This window comes from Rhinopithecus roxellana, chromosome 11 (genome assembly GCF_007565055.1).
Source record: "Rhinopithecus roxellana isolate Shanxi Qingling chromosome 11, ASM756505v1, whole genome shotgun sequence".
Classification (NCBI taxonomy): Eukaryota; Metazoa; Chordata; class Mammalia; order Primates; family Cercopithecidae; genus Rhinopithecus; species Rhinopithecus roxellana.
This window is the reverse complement of record NC_044559.1, coordinates 34,546,730-34,566,005: the sequence shown is the minus strand read 5'-3', so window position 1 is coordinate 34,566,005 and position 19,276 is coordinate 34,546,730.

Genomic DNA, 19,276 nt, shown 5'->3' with positions numbered 1-19,276 from the left:
ATTTTCACGATGAAATTGCTTAGTCATGTGGCTGGTCTTCAGATACATTCCTAAAATCTTCGTTGATCAGAGAAGACATCCTGCAGGGAAGTCCCTGCTCTTTCTTGTGGTCTCACAGCCACCCTGACTGGTCCATTAACTTCCACTTTTGGGAGGAAGGAGCAATGGAAATGCCTTGTTAACTGGGCATAAGCCCTTCCCAGCTCTGCTCCAAGGCCCCAAGCACCGTTCAGTATGTTCATATCTACTGGAAATTCATCGGTACTGCACACCCCATTCTCTAACCTGGAAGGCACTAGGATGCCCCATTTGTGAAAGGAATGTATTTTTGAGCATATGTATTGAGCAGCTTCTGTGTTTCAAGTGCTTTTACAATCCTGAGCTCCTACAAGTCTTTATAACTACCATGTAAGGTAATCTGACCCATTTTGCAGTTAAAGAAAGTGAGGCTCAGAGAGGTTAGATGTAATAAATTGCCCGAGGGCACATAGCTTAAAACAGGGCCAGGATTTGAAGTCTTCTGACTTCAAGCCAACTGTTTTTCCCACTCTACTGCATGGACTCCAGGGCCTGGAATAGGGCTACCTGAGCACTTATTGAAGAAAACAATATATTGAAAAGCTAAGACTTCCCATTGCCTGGCCAGTTTTCATTTTCTCTTCTTCCTTACTATTACTCTTTAGGTGTGGCAATGGGCCCAGTGTTTATTAAAGAAATGATGCCTTTCCAGTGCCCTTCCAGCAACAGCAGCCACTACCATCTTAGGTTGGGTTGGGAAATAGAGCCACTGAGATTGTGTGCAGAAAGTTTGACAGGGGAATAGTCTTGGGATCCATACGCATGGGGGAGGGAAGAAAGCAGGACTGGGCAGAAGAAGAAGAGGTTGCAATGCAGTTGCAACAGAGGCCCATCCACAGAAAGTTCTGGAGCTAGGATGGCCTCAGTGTTGTCCTGTGATGACCCAAGAGGACTGGACCTTTGTACTGGGATGGTCCTACCATTGGATATGAGCTGCCCTCCTGGAAGAGGTGTGACTTTGGGCAATTCTCTTTGGTTGAGAACAGTCCTCAAAAAATAACTGGATGAAATTATTCTGTATACTATACAACCAAATTATATTATAATAATAATTTGGTTAAAGGTAATCCTTAGCTGAGAGCCCTTTGCAGCTTATACCTGGCAGCTGAAAGAAAGGGTTCCTTGTCTGTGAAGAGGAGCCCTATGGGCGCACACAGCACCCACTCCAACTATTAGCTGGCAATTCATTCCACATCGCTTAGCCCAAGTAAGCAATTCAGGAACCCTGAATGGCTCAGTCAGATGTTGGATGAACATCACGATCTATATTTGGTCTACTCAGAGATGGCTGGGGCCACAAACACGGCTAGGCTGATCCACGGGGCAGACAGTGATGGATGTGTAGTTGGATTAATCAATATCAAGGAGAAAACCAGAATGCCATTGTGGAAACCATCAGCTCTACACAGTCATTAATCTGAGCTACAAATTTATAGCTAACCTTCTTGTTGGCCAAAGGAAAAAGAAAAATTAGATCATTTGGCATGATTTACATCATCATGTAAGTGAATTTTATAGGAAAAAATAACATTTAATCCCCCTATGGTTAATTCCAGGTCTGATTTCATTTTTACAAAAACCTTATGAGGTGGTGAGCACAGGTTGGAGTTGGAATCCCCTAGGACATAGTGACAATTGTGAATTCCATGTGACTCCTCAGCTTGGTCAGACGAAGTGTGCCTGTCTGAGGCTGAGCATGAGTCTGGATAAACCTGCGATACTGATTCTCTTTTTTTTTTTTTCCAGAAGCAAGTGTTGAGTGTCCAGCACACAGTCGGTGCTCAAGCAGTGCCAGCGGGAAGCAGGAGGAATGAACAGCCACTTCCTGTGCTCTCTTAGACAAGGGCTCTATTACACACACAGCTTTCCAAGTCAGAAACCTGGAAATCGTCATTGGGCTCTTCTTTCCCTCCCCCTTCCCAAATCCAAATTATTGGCATGTTTCTACCTCCAGAATGCATCTCAAATCCTTCCAGCACCTTCCACTTCTTCTGCCTCCAGCCTAGTCCAAGACCGTGCCATCTCCTGCTGCACCTGCTGACGTAGCCTCCTCCCGGCTCTGTCTGTTTCCGCTTCTGCCTTTTGTTAAATCCATCCACCCATCTAGTTGCATTTATCTTATAAAAACCTCATCAGAGGCCGGGTGCAGTGACTCACGCCTGCAATCCTAGAACTTTGGGAGGCCAAGGCTGGCGGATCACCTGAGGTCAGGAGTTTGAGACCAGCCTGGCCAACATGGAGAAACTCCTTCTCTACTAAAAATACAAAATTAGCCGGCCGTGGTGGCACATGCCTATAATCCCAGCTACTTGGGAGGCTGAGGCAGGAGAATCACTTGAACCCAGGAGGCGGAGGTTGTGGTGAGCCGAGATCACGCCGTTGCACTCCAGCCTGGGCGACAAGAGCAAAACTCTGTCTCAAAAAATAAATAAATAAATAAAAGAAAAAAACTTCATCAGATTATATCACACCCCTGCTTACAACTCTTCAAAACCTTTTCTTTACGCTTCAGTTTTTTGTTTGTTTTGAGATGGAGTTTTGCTCTTGTTGCCCAGGCTGGAGTGCAATGGTGTGATCTCGGCTGACTGCAACCTCTGCCTCCCAGATTCAAGTGATTCTTGTGCCTCAGCCTCTCGAGTAGCTAGGACTACAGGGGCATGCCACCACACCTGGCTAATTTTTGTATTTTTAGTAGAGATAGTGTTTCACCATGTTGGCCAGGCTGGTCTCGAACTCTTGACCTCAGGTGATCCACCCACCTCAGCCTCCCAAAGTGCTGGGATTACAGGCGTGAGCCACCATGACCAGCCTCCTTTGCACTTTGAATAAAATCTCCATTTCTTATGGAGACGCTGCTTGATCTGACCTCTGCTTACTTTTCCAGCCTCATTTTGTGCCCTCATCACTCATGTGCTGTTCTTCATAAGGCAGGGTACCATATCAGTCATGTCCAGTGCCCTGTTTTTATGTCCTCACTCAGGACCTGGTGCAGAGTAAGCATTAGTAGCTGGGATTACAGGCATGCGCCACCATGCCTGGCTAATTTTGTAGTTTTAGTAGAGATGGGTTTTTTCCATGTTTGTCAGGCTGGTCTCTAACTCCCGACCTCAGGTGATCTGCCCACCTTGGCCTCCCAAAGTGTGGAGATTACAGGCATGAGTCACCGCACCCAGCCTCTGATGAGGTTTTTATAAGATAAATGCAACTAGATGGGAGGATGGATTTAACAGGAGGCAGGAGTGGAAACAGACAGAGCCAGGAGGGGGCTACCTCAGCAGGTGAGGCAGGAGATGGCATGGGCTTGGGCTAGGTTGGAGGCAGCAGCAGGGAGGGACAGTGGGCAGCTACGTTTGATCAAAAGATAGTAGGCCCAGCCCTTTGAAGGCTGAGGCAGGAGGATAGTTTGAGGCCAGGAATTTGAGACCAGCCTGGGCAACATAGCAAGACCCCATCTCCATGTCAAAAAATTAAAAATTAGCTAGGTGTGGTGGTGCACATCTGCAGTCCTAGCTGCTCAAACTCCTAGCTGTCCCAAGCAGGACAAGGTGAGGCAAGAGGATTGCTTGAGCCCAGGAGTTGGAGGTTACAGTAAGCTATGATCATGTTACTACATTCCAGCCTGGATGGCAGAGTCAGACTCCGTCTCTTAGGAAAAATAAATGAATAAAGACAGACAGAAATCCCTCTCTTGGCTACAGCTCACGGCCAAGCCATGGACTCCAAATTCAGAGGTGCCTCCTGCTTTGCATAAGGACCCCTAGCTTTAAGTCATTGGTGGTTCGGACTCCTGTGATCTACGATGTTTGGAAAGATAAGAGCCATTGATGCAGTACGACTTGCAGCCTCCAAATGTGGCACAGCCCAGTGTGAATGAAACGCCTCAAAATCATTGACCTGCCCATTTGCACTTCTTTCTTTAATCTTTCAGCGGGGCTTCAATCTTCCCTCTCACATTTTCAATTTCCTCTGTTCAGTGGTTGTCTATGAAGGAGCGTTTTTCACCCCCGCCCATCTCTGCTGTCCCATAATCAGCTCTATGGAAACACAAGTCGGGCTTCTTGCATCTCCAGCCTCACGAACAGCCAGCACCTGGGCCGTATGATGATTCTTGTTCTAAGGGCACCATTGACTTATTAAACATTTTTGCATAAAATTCTGCATATGTTTTGCATGTTGGAAAGCTACCTCCTTCCCTTTTGTGTAATAGAAAACCTGAAAGAGAGCAGGGATCTTGAGATTTGAGTGTCCCTTTCTATCTAGATTTGTTGGCTTTCTGAATAGAGTATGCTGTGATAGTTTCAAAAGCCTTTTTACTTTTGAGGAAGGCAGACCTCTGAGCACTTCTCTAAAATGTACTTCTAGACACTTCCAGGCATTGCCATCTTCCCTAAGCACATTTGCATGCTAGCTCTGTAGTGTGCTAGCAAGAGTCTGGGTTGGCATCAGACAGAGCCAGCAGAAAAGCCATTTACTTGCTGTGTGAGCTTAGGCAAGTCACTTAACCTCTCTGAGCCTGTCTTGAATAACTTTTGTGTGATGATATATTTCTGATGATCTGTTTTTGAGATGATACATGTGAAAGTGCCTGGAACACAGTAGGTTCTGGATTCATGTTCGTTTATCTTCCTCTCTTTTACTATCCCATTGCTTGATTTATTTCAAATTTATTATGAAAACCATACATCTTCCAAATTGGCGTGATAATCGAAGGAGAAAATTTTCATAAAAGGAGTTAAACAAAAGTGGAAACAGCACCACACACAGAGCTCTGTGGTTCCTCTCCCTGAGTCTTGCATTTATTCACTCATTTTAGAAGAACTGATTGAGTGCTGGTACTATAGAATTCTAAGATGCATAATATACTTCTGTCTCTGTTAACGAAACCCCAAATAGGCAACTCTGCAGACATTTAGGCAACCAGGTCCTGGCCAAGGCCAACTCCTACCCTTGAAGGACGCAAGAGAATTGGAGGAAGGCATGTGGGAAACATGGTAAGTGTGAAATGGGTACCATCATTCATGACAGGCTAGCTCTCAGCTGCTACCCATCCTCTACCACACAGTCCAAGCTCAGGCCATTCAGTGGAACCAACCGCCATTTTGGTGATTATTATCTATTACCAACATGTATTTATTTATTGTGTTCCCAGTGTCAGGTTTGGATCTGTGGATAGAGGGGAGAACAGAACTCAGCCATGGTCATCTTCTCCATGCCTCAGTTTCCTCACCTGTGACATGAAGATAAGAATAGTTCATACCTTATGGGCTTGTTGTGACAATGACATAGATTAGGATGTGTAAAGTTCAAAGTGCTTGGAACCATGCCATCGCCTAGGGAGTGCTCTGAGAGCATTTGTTAAATGATCCACCTTCTGGAGTATCTATGGCAGGGACTTCAAATATTACTATCTAAATGTGCGTCCATGGTGGTGCAGTTCACTGGCATAAAGAATGTTAAAAAATGCATTTCATTGATGAAGTGAGCAAACTCAAGACAGATGGTTAGGGCCAGGTGTGGTGGTTCACGCCTGTAATCCCAGTACTTTGGGAGGCTGAAGTGGGCAGATCACTTGAGGTCGGGAGTTCCAGACCAGCCTAGCCAACATGGCAAAACTCCGTCTCTACTAAAAATACAAAAATTGGCCAGGTGTGGTGGCGGGTGCCTGTAATCCCAGCTACTTGGGAGGCTGAAACAAGAGAATCGCTGGAATCTGGGAGGCGGAGCTTGCAGTGAGCCAAGATTGTGCCATTGTACTCCAGCCTGGGTGACAGAGCAGGACTCCATCTCAAAAAAAAAAAAAAAAAAGAAAAGAAAAGAAAAGAAAAAAAAAGATAGATTGTTCGCTAAAATGATTGAACAGACACCTTTGCCCTGGAATGTACAAGATAAAAGAATCTGGCAAAGTTGTCTCCACCTTCAGAGGCGATTTCTAGGTCTAGACCTCCATTTGGTCTTGCTTCTGACTTCTGGTCCAACCAGAAGGCCAACTGACCCTGCTGTTGAACTGTGACTGCAAAATGATTCTTTCCTGCGAAATGTGTGTCAGAGTGCTGCAGAGGCAGAGTGGGACTTACCAGGACCCACATGTGGGTGATTTTCTGCCTCTTTGTACATGTGGCAGAACGACTTTCATTGTAAAACCACCAGGTAGCAAGGTTGAGAGGGGGAGATGTATAGCTCCCACCTTCCTCTAATTATCAGAAACCCCTATTATTTCCAAAAAAGCCTGACAGCTGTTGAATGGACAAATTGGCTTAGGTCAGTTCACAACAGCTGAAGTGTTTAGAACAGTTCCTGCCATGTAGCATAGATCTCCCATGTTCAGCCATTACTACCCAGTAGCATAATTAGAGAATGGTCAAGTGTTAGACCACATGGAACAGATGACATTTGAGAAGCCTCAGAATTTATGAAGAGCAAGGTCAGGAGAGTGTAGCCAGAGCTAAACTTGGCCTCCAGGGACTGGGATTTCGTGCTAGTTCCCTCTCGTACCAGCTTTGCATTCCTGGGCAAATCAGAAACGCCCCTAAGCCTCAGTTTTCTCAACTGTAAAATGTAGTTCATTTGATCCATTTTGCCAGTGCAGTAATTAGGGAGCTGGAATGCTTCCTAAACACATTGCCTGCCCCAAATGTAAGTGTTTCTTATTTCCTTGCCCCTACTGATCTCCCCCTGTCCTCAAAGTTGATTATTGATCCGTGTGCTGTCACGGTGCTTCGTGTTGAGCAGCCATCCCTGCGATTGTTTGCACAGTGAGTTTGTGCAGTGCTTATCAGTTGGCCTGGAGACAGGTGATTTTGCCCTGTATAGTCCCCTTTCTCCAGAGTTCATTTTCTCCTCCAACCCGCCCAGTCTGCAGAATGTCGATCTTCCAGCTCACAGGCCTGGCTCACCCCCAGGCAGGGATCTCTGCAGAGAACATCTGCGGGACACCTGTTTGGGCACCCACAACATATCCCTTGCATCTGTCCTCTTAGCACTCTCCTCACTGCCCTGCCTGTGGTTCAGGGTCTCAACATCTCTGCCTGGACCTTTGCAGTAGCCTCAGCCCTGCCCTGAAATCCAGTCTTCATGGTGCCAGAGGAGTCATCTTCTAAAATACCAATCTGGTTGTGTCACTTATCTGCCTAAAACTCATCCTCCATGCCTCATTGCCTATAGGACTAAGTCCACACTGATTAGGGTGACACAGAATGCCCTGCTAACTGGCTCCTGGCAACTTTTGCTGCTTCTTCTCTCCACCCGGCTTTATTCCTCACCATCCCCACTCCCCTGATACATATCCTAAACTCTCACCTTGTCTAATATCTTCATTTATTTATACTCCAGAAGAGTCTTCTTCCACCTCTGGTCCTTGGAGAGCTCTACCCTTTTCTCTTTAAAAAACACAGTTTGAGGCATGGCATGGTGGCTCACACTTGTAATCCCAGCACTTTGGAAGGCCGAGGCAGGTGGATCACTTAAGGTCAGGAGTTTGAGACCAGCCTGGCCAACATGGTGAAACCCTGTCTCTACTAAAAATATAAAAATTAGCCAGGTGTGGTGGTGCATGCCTGTAATCCCAGCTATTCAGGAGGCTGAGGCAGGAGAATCACTTGAATCCAGGAGGCAGAAGTTGTAGTGAGCCGAGATTACACCACTGCACTCCAGCCTGGGCAACAGAGTGAAAACATGTCTCACAAAAGACAAAACAAAACACAGCTTGAGGGGCCCCTGTGTGAAGCTTTTTTCCCCTAGAATCAGAGTCAGCTCTCTACTCTGAGGACTCCTCTGGCATCTTGTGAATTTATGGTCTTGAGACCCTGGTGTGTCACTTCTGAGGACACTTTGAGGCCTTGACTGTGGTTCTTTCATCTTTGAATGTCCAGCACATGTGGCATACAGTAGGTGCTCAATCATTGCTGAATGAGACGGATGTGTTGATGTCACCTTAGGGGTGTGTGGGATAACAGGGATCTCAGAGGGGCATTTGGAAGAATAAAAATGGAAGGAGAAAGAGGGGCATGGGGAGGCAGCCTTAGAAGCCAGCAGTGGCACCCTCTGGAGATGACGGGCCCACAGATCCAGTTTATCTTTCACCTCTTTAGCCTTGGGGCTAGGTCAATAGGAAAGGCAATGACAGCACATAAGTAAGGGACACATTTGTCAATAGGCTCCTGGGAATTCATTCTTGCAGAAACAGATGCCTCCCTGGGCTGTCAATACTCTGGTTCCTGTGGGTTCTGGCTCCAGTCTGACTCATCCCCTGGCTCCCACGCAGATCTTTGCTGCGAGCTCACCTCGAGGGCTGGTGATCATACGCAGGAATGACAGAGCTGGGGAGTTCGGGCTTTGAATTTTTGTACCTCCATGTTCTAGCCCAGTGATCCAGGACTGGTTATTTAACCAGTGAGGACTAATAAAACCCATCAAATTAGATAATACGTGTGAAGATATTTGCACATAACCCTTGCAAGTGTAGTAAGCACTCAATAAATGTAGCTATTCTTTTCATGGGCAGCCTGAAAGCAAGAAATTCAACAACCACACAGAAATGCAGCTATTGCAGGAGAAAATTAGTCATGTATTTTATATGACATCTTAATGGCTCTTTTGTGAAGCTGACAGTCTTCATTTGATTCCTCCTCCTGTGTACCTGGAGAAATCACAGTAAAAACCATTATTTTTAATAAACCATATGGAATTATTTCTTGGAGAGAAAGCATCTTTTTTTTTTTTTTTTTTTTTTTTTTTTTTTTTTTTTTTAAGCTAAGCTCGTTTTGTGGTTAGATCTGGGACTTTGTGATCACATAGAAGCCAACAGATCCTAGGGGTCTCTGGGTCACTTTTTAGGCAGTTTCTTCCACTTCTTCGTGAAACCAGTTCTCTGATATATTCTTTACAGATATGGCTTTGAAATATTTGCACTGGAGGTAGCACCAGCCCGAGAGAAGGATACACTTACAAGAAGAGCTATTGGAAGTTTCCCAGTTTTTAAGAAATCATTAGTTCAGCAGTGATTCTCAGATCAGCTAGCCAATTCCTCATTTTTCACACAAGCAGTGGGGTGTAGGACCTGGCTTAGACTAACTGGCAACCTCTCTTCCCAACTCTACATTCAGTAACATCGCGCCATTGCTGGAAATCAGCCACATGGGAATATTTCCATCACAGAAATGGGCAAGCTCTACAGGTCAGAGCATCTCCTGCAGCCTGGAGAGCCATCTGCTTCATGCTCAACAGCCCACCACTGTATCCAGTGGAGATGAGGAACAGAGATGGAGTGGTTCTTTCAATGGCACACAGTACAGTAGTTTAGAAGAGAAATGGTTATGCAGAACGTTTTAGAAGACGTGAGACTTGAATTGGGCTTCTAAGTGAACGTGATAGAATAGATGATAGATAGGCAGATAGATAACAGAATGCCTCCTGTCCCCCGCAAAGACGCTCATGTTCTAATCCCCCAGAACCTGTGAGTATGTAACCTTTCATGGCAAAAGGGACTCTGCAGATGCGACTAAGGATATAGACCTTGAAATTGAAATAGTATTTTAGATTTCTGGGTGGGTCTAATTTTTTAAAGACCTGAGTCCTTAAAAGAAAGCAAAGAATGCTTTCTAGCTGAGTCAGAGAGAAGAGAAGAGAAGAGAAGAGAAAAGAAGAGAAGAGAAGAGAAAAGAAGGAGAGATTCCAAGTGTGAGAAAGACTGGACTTTGAAGGTGGAGAAAGGAGTTCATGAAAGGAGAAGGTGGAGAAAGGACATGGGTGGGCCCTTGAAACCGACAGCCAGCAAGAAAATAGGAATCAGCAACACAGACCTGGTGACAGGTGTGTCTGATCCACAGAACTGTAAAAGAACAAATACGTGTTGCTTAAACCACTAAGTATAGTCATTTGTTATGGTAACAATAAAAAACAACTAATAGTGAGGCTAAAATTAGTTCCTAAAGTAGAAATAGGGAAAACAGGCAAGGGTAATGACATGAGCAAAGGCTTGAAGGTAGGAGGGAAGTGCATGTTTAAAGAATGGAGAGGAAACTCCTCCCCCACACGGAGGTCTCACGAGGAAACAGAGTGGGAGGGAACTTGGGGAGGACAGGTCTGGGGCTCTGTGTGGTGCCAGGGGAGCTGGTGGCAAGTGGCAAGGACAGAAACAAGACAGTAGGTGAATGAGACTGGGACCCGCAAATGCAGACGCCTACAGGGCGGGTCATCTGAAATGAGTAGAATGAGGGAGGCAGAGGAACACAGCCTGAGGACTGGGACAAATGGCAATTAACTGCAGGGTTAGGGGATCACTAGGGAGTGGTGGAGACTGCGGCTAACTGGGGATCTCAGGCCTGAGGTAAGGGGGCAGCCCCATCCAGTGTCAGCATCCTTGCCCTGCAGGAATGTGAGCCTCATGTGGTCAGACAGCTCATTTTTCTTTCTCTCTTTCCTTTCCTTCCTTTCCTTCCCTTCCCTCCCTTCCCTCCCTTCCCTCCCTTCCTTCCCTTCCCTTCCCTTCTTTCTCTCTCTCTCTCTTTCTTTCTTTTTTTTAAGACAGAGCCTCGCACTGTTGCCCAGGCTGGAGTGCAAAGGTATGATCTTGGCTCACTGCAACCTCTGCTTCCTGGGTTGAAGCAATTCTCTTGCCTCAGCCTTCCTGAGTAGCTGGGATTACAGGCACCTGCCACCATGCCCAGCTAATTTTTTGTATTTTTAGTAGAGATGGGATTTCATTATGTTGGCCAGGCTAGTCTCAAACTCCTGACCTCAAGTGATCCACCCGCTTTGACCCCCCAAAGTGCTGGGATTACAGGCATGAGCCACTGTGCCCGGCCTGACAGTTTGCTTTTTAAAAGAAGCCAGAAATTCAAAATGCTCCTGATACCCAAAAGTGAATGACGATTCATTGATGTTTAACCTGTGTGGGGTGACATGGTGTCTGTCACCTGAAGCACATCTGCAGGCCAGCTTCTGACCTGTGTTTTCCACTCCCAGCTTTCTCTCTTCCTGGTTTCTGGATTCCAGGCTGATTCTCCCTTTGGACTGAGTAAGCCCCCAGGGTGATTACACAGTTCAGGAGTGGGAGGCTTCAGGGGTGCAGAGTCTGGGCTTCCCACTAGCAAGGGCCCCAGTGATTCATTCTAAAAATAAGAGATGACATCATCCTTCCTCTTCCCAACCCCTCTCCCCGTGCATCCACCAAAGAAAAGGAAAAGAAAAAAGAAAAATGCTTGCTGGCATGCCTCCTCTTAACTTTTGGGGCCGAATGGTGTCAGTCAGGAGTGCAGATCCCAGGTATAAAAGTGAGTGGGCTGCCATTCTCGAAACATGCTTGAGGTTTGCATGGCCTCCGATACGGTAGTCCCTCTGAGCCTTAGTTTCCTTACCATATAGGGTTTTGGTGAGCATCACATGGGGTAGACCATGCAATGTGCTTTGCTGTTGTTTCTTGATGTATTGTATTTATGAATATGCAACCTAGACTGCATGCCCCCAAAGTGAAACATGCACACGCATGCATTACTTATTAAAAGTAACACAAAAACCGCAATTACTTTTGCACTGAACTAATAACTAATAACTAATAAGCCCTTCCCCTTAGACCCTGGCCTTTGGTTCTGAGGAAGAACAGGCTCAGGTCAGGGCTTGCTGCCTGGGTTGAGGGAGGGCAGGGACAGAACAGCCCGTGCAGCCCTCCCTCCTGGCCCCACCCAGACTAACCTGGAGCCTTTGGGAAGGGTGACAGAAAGGGAGGGCAGCTGTTTGAATTTCATGTTAGCAATTAATTTATGCTGCATTTTAACCTGAACTGAATTCAATATTATTCTTCCTCAAAGCTACTATCTATCCAATTCTCTACTAACTCTCTATCTATTGTAATTAATTCTTTTTACTTTTTGCTTTTGGATTTTTTTTTTTTTTTTTTTTTTTTTTTTTTTTTTTTTTTTTTTTTTTTGAGATGGAGTCTCACTCTGCCACTCATGCTGGAGTGCAGTGGTGCAATCTCAGCTAACTGCAAACTCCGCCTCCTGGGTTCAAGTGATTCTCCTGCCTCAGCCTCTCGAGTAGCTGGGTTTTCAGGTGCTGCCATCACACCCAGCTAATTTTTGTCATTTTAGTAGAGACAGAGTTTCACCTTATTGGCCAGGCTGGTCTTGAACTCCTGACCTCAAGTGATCTGCCCACCTCGGCCTCCCAAAGTACTGGGATTATCAGTGTGAGCCACCACTCCTGGACTTCTTTTTACCTTTTCTATGTTACTAGGCTGAGTGTTACTGGAGAAGCAAGTCTAAGTGCCAAATCCTATATATGCGAAAAATTCAAGCGGGAGCGGTTGCCCTGGGTATTTGTCTCGGAGTTTGCCCTCCTGAAGGAGCAGATCTGTATTACCGACTGAGAGAGTTCAGCCACTTCACCATGTGACAACACCACAGTGTCATTTTTCTTTTTCAACTTTTATTTTAGATTCAGGGGGTACATGTGCAGTTTGTTACATGGGTATATTGTGTGATGCTGAGATTTGGGGTACAAATGATCTCGTCACCCAGGTACCGAGCGTAGTACCCAACATGCAACCTAGATTGCGTGCCCCCATTTTCAACCCTTGCTCCTCTCATTCCCTCCCGCTTCTAGCAGTTTCCAGTGTCTACCGTTCCTGTCTTTATGTCCAGGAGTACCCACTGTTTACCTCTGAGACTGCAGTTTGACCAAAAGTCTCACTTGAGCTAACTTTCAGGGCTGAATGGTGTCAGTCAGGAGCACAGGTGCCAGGTAAAACTGGCTGGACTGCCACTCTGGAAACAGGCTTAAGTCTTGTGTGGCCTTGGATAAAGCATAAAGCAGTCCCTCTGAGCCTTAGTTTCCCTACCTTATAGGGTTTTGGTGAAGATCATATAGGGTAGAACCCCCTTTCTTTTCTTTTTGAGACAGAGTTTCGCTCTGTTGCCCAGACTGGAGTGCCGTGCCACTATCTCTGCTCACCGCAACCTCTGCCTCCTGGCTCCAGGAATTCTCCTGCCTCAGCCTCTCGAGTAGCTGGGTTTACAGGTGTGCACCACCATGCCTAGCTAATTTTTGTATTTTTAGAAGAGACAGGGTTTCCCTGTGTTGGCCAGGCTGGTTTCGAACTCCTGACCTCAAATGATCCGCCCACTTCAGCTTCCCAAAGTGCTGGGATTACATGCATGAGCCACCATGCCTGGCCTTGATGTGTTATATCTATGAACGTGCAACCTAGACTGCATGCCCACAAAGTGAAACAGGCACACTGTTAAAGCAAACTAAATGTGGCCTGATAAGGACTCTGTACTTCTATATTTGAATCTTTGCGGATGAACTGTAACCTAGTTTAAGAGTCAGACAAAATTGAAAACCTAACTTAATAGTATGCACCCGTAACAATAGCTGAGTGTTGGCCAATCCCAGTGGCCATCCTTCGACCACTCATAGGCTGCTAAGCGTTCAAACTGCGTTCAAATAAGGCCAATGCTGAGCTGTAACCAATCTCGCTGTTTTGTAGCTCACTTCTGGTTCCTGTACATCATTTACCTTTTTTGTCTATAAATTTGTTCTGACCACGAGGCATCCCTGGAGCCTCTGTGAATGCTGTGATTCTGGGGTCTGCTGATTTGTTATTCAGTCATTGCTCAATTAAACTCCTTTAAATTTAATTAGACTGAGGTGTTTCTTTTATCAACACGCACGCACACTGTACGTGATATCTGCTTGTTCCTGGATCCACTCCCCCCTCCTACGTGTTCCTCTGCTGCTTTACTTTGCACTGGAAGGAGCTATTAGGTTGGTGCAAGAGTAATGGTGGTTTTTGTCACTGAAAGTGATAGCAAAAGATCAGGCTCTATACCCAAAGGAATATAAATCATTCTACTATAAAGACACATGCACATGTGTCTTTTGGAGCACTGTTTACAACAGCAAAGACTTGGAACCAATCTAAATGCCCATCAATGATAGACTGGATAAAGAAAATGTGGCACATATACACCATGGAATACTATGCAGCCATAATAAAGAATGAGTTCAGGTTCTTTGCAGGACATGGATGAAGCTGGAAGCCATCATTCTCAGCAAACTAACACAGGAACAGAAAGCCGAACACCGCATGTTCTCACTCATAAGTGGGAGCTGAACAATAAGAACACATGGACACAGGGAGGGGAACATCACACACCAGGGCCCGTTGGCGGGTGAGGGACAAGTGGAGGGAGAGCATTATGACAAATACAATGCATGTCGGGCTTAAAACCTAGATGACAGGTTGATAGATGCAGCAAACCACCATGGCACATGTAGCAGACCTTCATGTTCTGCACCTGTATCCCAGAACTTAAAAAAAAAAAAAAAAAGATCAGGCTCTCTTGCCTGCCTTCCAGGTGGGTTTGGCCACTTTGGGGCACTAATGAAAGACGGGCGGACAGAAGGAGGTGCAAAGTTAGGGTATCCTTTCCCTTCCCTTTGCTTCCTGTGGCATCTCTGGAAACTTCTGTGTCTCCATGATCTCAACTCCCCTAGAATCTGGTGGAATTTTACTGGTTGCTATGACAGGGAACTTCCTTGAATATATCCACGTGCTAAGTGCTTCACATGCCTCTTAATATACTTTAATCCCCTTAATAGCTCTATGAGGAGGATGCTACAATCCATAGCTCCATTTTACAGATGGGGACACTGAGTCTCAGAGAGGTTAACTTGCCCGCTGCTGTCCCACTGCCAGGCAACAGTGTAGCCAGATGGTGAACCGAAGCAGTGTGACTCTGGAGCCCGTGCTCATTTTACTCACCGAGGGTGTCTGTGTTACAGGTAGTCTGTGCAGCCAGCTCAGGCCTCGCTGGAATCAGCAAACCACATCCCTAACCACTAGGCCGAGCCACCTCCACAGGCTGTGGCAGTTAAAGTTTTAACAGACACAAATAGCTGGGCCAGAGAAAGACTCTGCAGCTTTGATGGGAGACAGGATCCCATCCAGGCAGTTCCAGGAGATGGCTTTGCTTTGAACAGATAATTCAATATAAAGGAGAAGAGAAAATGGAGGGGTGGAGAGAAGGGAGAGGCAGGGAGGGGGTGTGGAGAGAAAGTCCCCTGTTTCACAGAGCCCAGCCCCGAGGAGACACTCTCTGATGACCAAGGGGAAGGCTTTGAAAAGTGGAGGGGCAGCACCTCAAGCCCCGCTCCCTGAAAGTGGGGGTGGATCCCGGCAGAAATCACATGAGGACCCCTGCTGTGGAGCCGGGAGACCGGAAAAGAGTTCAGGTGATAAAAAAAAAAAAAAAAAAAAAAAGATGTTAATAGAGGACTGAAATGCATCTGTCCATAATTCCAGTCTTCTAATTCCAGTTTGAAATCCTGGAGAAAGAGCATTGGCAAGCTGCTGCATCCTCCAGCCCAGCCAGGCTCTGCTCACCCCGAGATGCTGCTCAAAGCTGGGCACATCTTTTGTTGGTTTATGATGGGAGAGTCCCCATGTTAAATGTGGCCAAGCAGGCATCTGGGTTTCAGTGACTCTCTCCGTCCCTCTCCCAGGTCCCTGAACCCTTTGCTGGCCACAGATGATAACATCTGGAGAGGACCCCTCTTCCCACAAAAATGGGTTCACAAAAAAGGAACCCTAGTCGGGTGTGGTGGCTCACGCCTGTAATCCCAGCACTTTGGGAGGCCGAGGCGGGCGAATCACGAGGTCAGGAGATCGAGACCAGCCTGGCCAACATGGCAAAACCCTGTCTCTACTAAAAATTAGTGGTGGCGCACACTTGTCATCCCAACTGCCTGGGAGGTTGAGGCATGAGAATCACTTGAATCCAGGAGGCACCAATTACAGCGAGCCAAGATTGTGCCACTGCACTCTAGCCAGGGCGACAGTGAGACTCAAATGAAAAAAAAAAAGAACCCCAAGGATGCTTCCAGTCCATTCTCCAGAAAGAACATTTCAAGCACAAAAATTGGTCCTGTCTTTTCCCTGCTATAATTTTTGGTGCCTTCTTATTCTGCTTAAAAAAAAAACAAAAAAAAATCAGACTCCTTACTCAGCCAACTAGGCCCTGTGTGATCTTGCCCTTGCCTTCTGGCAACCTCACCTTGGACCACTCTCTGCTTTATCTACCAAGCTTCCACCGATCAGCCCCCTCTCCATTCCTTAAACACACCCCACTCTCCATCTCTACCACAGGGCCTTTGCACACCCAGCTTCCTCTTCTTGCGCCTCCCTTCCAGCTGCTCCCTGGAAGCCTGGCTCCTTTGAATGCTCCAGCCTCAGCTGACACGCCTGGTGGCATTTCTCTTCAGAGAGGAGGTCTATTCTTTTCTATCTCAACATCCTTTTTGGTAATCCCCCATTATGTGGTTAATTTATGAATTGCCTGTCCATTTCCCTGGCCTTGCAGGATTCAGGGAACGTCAGGCTTGTCTGATGTGCACAAGCCCCTGCCCTCAGTGCTCAGTGTCTAAGCACAAGTTGGGTGTTCAGTGGATGTTTGATGATTCCATGAGTGGCTGAAGGAGGACAGCGAGCAGGAAGCAGAGCTGGAAGCTGCTGCAAGAAGAGTGGGACCTGCCAGAGGTGACCATTCCTGGAGGGACAGGGACGCAGAGTCAGTAGCCAGGGGCTGGCTGGCAGAGAGGGAGCCAGAGCCAAGAGGCAGCCTCTGCAAATCTGCTTCCAGGGTTCCCAGCCTTTCTGTTGGCATCTTACGCTCCACTGGTAAACCCTGTGTGTGGTTAGAGTGGGTGGATGTGGGCTTTGATGCCTTCGTTTTATTTGGGTTGGTTGGGCCGGGGACACCAGCTTCTTACGCATTTCGCTCATTTCTTCTTTTTGCACATCTATGCAACAGCAGTAAAGCTGTGAGTGGTTATTCCCCACCCCACCACATTTTTTCGACTATTCTGAGATCATGATGGGAAAGCACGATAAGAGACATGATAAGGCCGAGTGTGGTGGCTCATGCTTATAATCCCAGCACTTTGGGAGGCCGAGGCAGGTGGAACGTCTGAGCTCAGGAGTTCGAAACCAGCCTGGGCAACACAGTGAAATCCAGTCTCTACTAAAATACAAAACTTAGCCGGGCATGGTGGCATGTGCCTGTAATCCCTGCTACTTGGGAGGCTGAGACAGGAGAATCATTTGAACCCGGGAAGCAGAGGTTACAGCGAGCCGAGATCACACCACTGCACTCCAGCCTGGGTGACAGAGCAAGACTCCATCTCAAAAAAAAAAAAAAAAAAAGATATGATGAAACAGAAAAGAAAGACACTATAGCATGCACATACAGACACATAAATGTGTGCAAATTATACATGTTCAAAATAATACACATTATTATTTAATATGTATGCTTTATTTACACAAAAGTGACCAGTAGAAGAATTAAGAACCGATTTAGCTATCTTGGGAAGAAGGACGGAGGAAAGGTGGGTGAGTTTTTGAGTTAGCTGAGTGTTCATTGATCTCAGTAGAAGGTCAGTAGTTAAAGTGCATAGTTGATAAAGCAAGAAGTGGTGGTAGAAGCACATTATTTGGAGATATGGAGGTGATCACCAGAACTAAAAACAGAAACAATTTTAACATTTAAAAAGAAGTTGCCTCTGGGTTTGAGAGGGGAGGATTATTTTTCATTATGAGCCAGTTACTGCTACTTATTTTTAAAATTATGTGTACCTATAACTTTGGTACAAAATTCACATTTAAAAAGTTTACATTTAGATTTACATTTAAAAAGTATGCAATTCTGTGGTTTTGATAAATTTTAAAAATATTTTATATTTTCTAAAATATTAATACATTTATTTTGTTTTCTTCAAAAGATAAGGACAAGTGAAACTGCAGCAGGAAGAAAGGGACAGGTTAGAAGGAATAAATGCCACTTAAAAATCTGGAAAACAGGCCGGATACAGTGGCTTACACCTGTAATCCCAGCATTTTGGGAGGCCGAGGCGGGCAGATCACGAGGTCAGGAGATTGAGACCAGCCCGGCCAACACAGTGAAACCCCATCTCAACTAAAAATACAAAAATTAGCTGGGCGTGGTGGCACACGTCTGTAGTCCCAGCTACTTGGGAGGCTAAGGCAGGAGAATCGCTTGAACCCAAGAGGCAGAGGTTGCAGTAAGCTGAGATCGCACCACTGCAGTCCAGCCTGGTGACAGAGCAAGACTCTGTCTAAAAAAAAAAAAAAAAAAAAAAATCTGGAAAACAGGCCGGATACAGTGACTTACACCTAAAATTCCAGCACTTTGGGAGACCAAGGTGGGCGGATCACTTGAGCCCAAGAGTTTGAGACCAACCTGGGCAACACAGTGAGCCCTCATCTCTCTCTATATATAAAAAAATCTGGAAAACAAGTTGAGGCTGTGTAGCTGTGCATGCAGTGCCTCTCCCAGGCTTTTCGGGCTAGTTGCATGGACTGTTGCTTTTTCTGGCATGTTCTCTCCAGTTCTGCTCCATTCTGTAATTCTAGGAATAACTCAGCTCCTGGACAGTCATGAAACCCCAACATCTTTCTTCACCATTCAATTGTGGGTAGAGAAAATTAATTACAAAGAAACCCACATGGCCCTGAGCAGCATCAGTAAACACTACGTGAAAATCAAAAGGTCCCTGAGATGTCCAGATCCCTTCAGTGCAGTGTACTTCCTCACAGAGCCGAGGGCAGCGCAGATGGGGAGCTCAGGGTCTTCCTGGGTCACCTTCCCCATGTAGCCCCACGTGGTCACCTTCCTGCAGTCTCTCTGAGTCCTGCAGACATCACTGCCATTTCCCTGGCTCCTGGACTGTCTGAATTCTACTTGGCATTCCTCGAAGCTTTAGACAGAAGGGAGAATGAGCGACTCCAGTTTCTCTTTAGCTGGGAGCCATCTCCCCCTCCCTTACTGCTCTTTCCCTCTTCTCCCACGGGTCACTCACACTGCCCTGGGAGCTCCACTTCTCCGTCAGCCCCTCCCTGCAGGGCCCTTCCTGGGCACTGCGTTCTGCCACATCCCTGCTCTTGACTGCTGGGCCTTGCAAGGCCATGTCTGCAAACGCTGTAGTTTGGTCTTTACAGGTGTGACTATAAAATCATGTGACTATTAATTTTATTTTTTGAAATAGGGTCTTACTTTGTCACCCCACTGGAATGCAGTGGCACAATCTCTGCTCACTGTAGTCTCGATGTCCTGGGGTCAAGTGATATGCCTGCCTCAGCCCTCTGAGTACCTGGGACTACAGGCGTGCACCACCATGC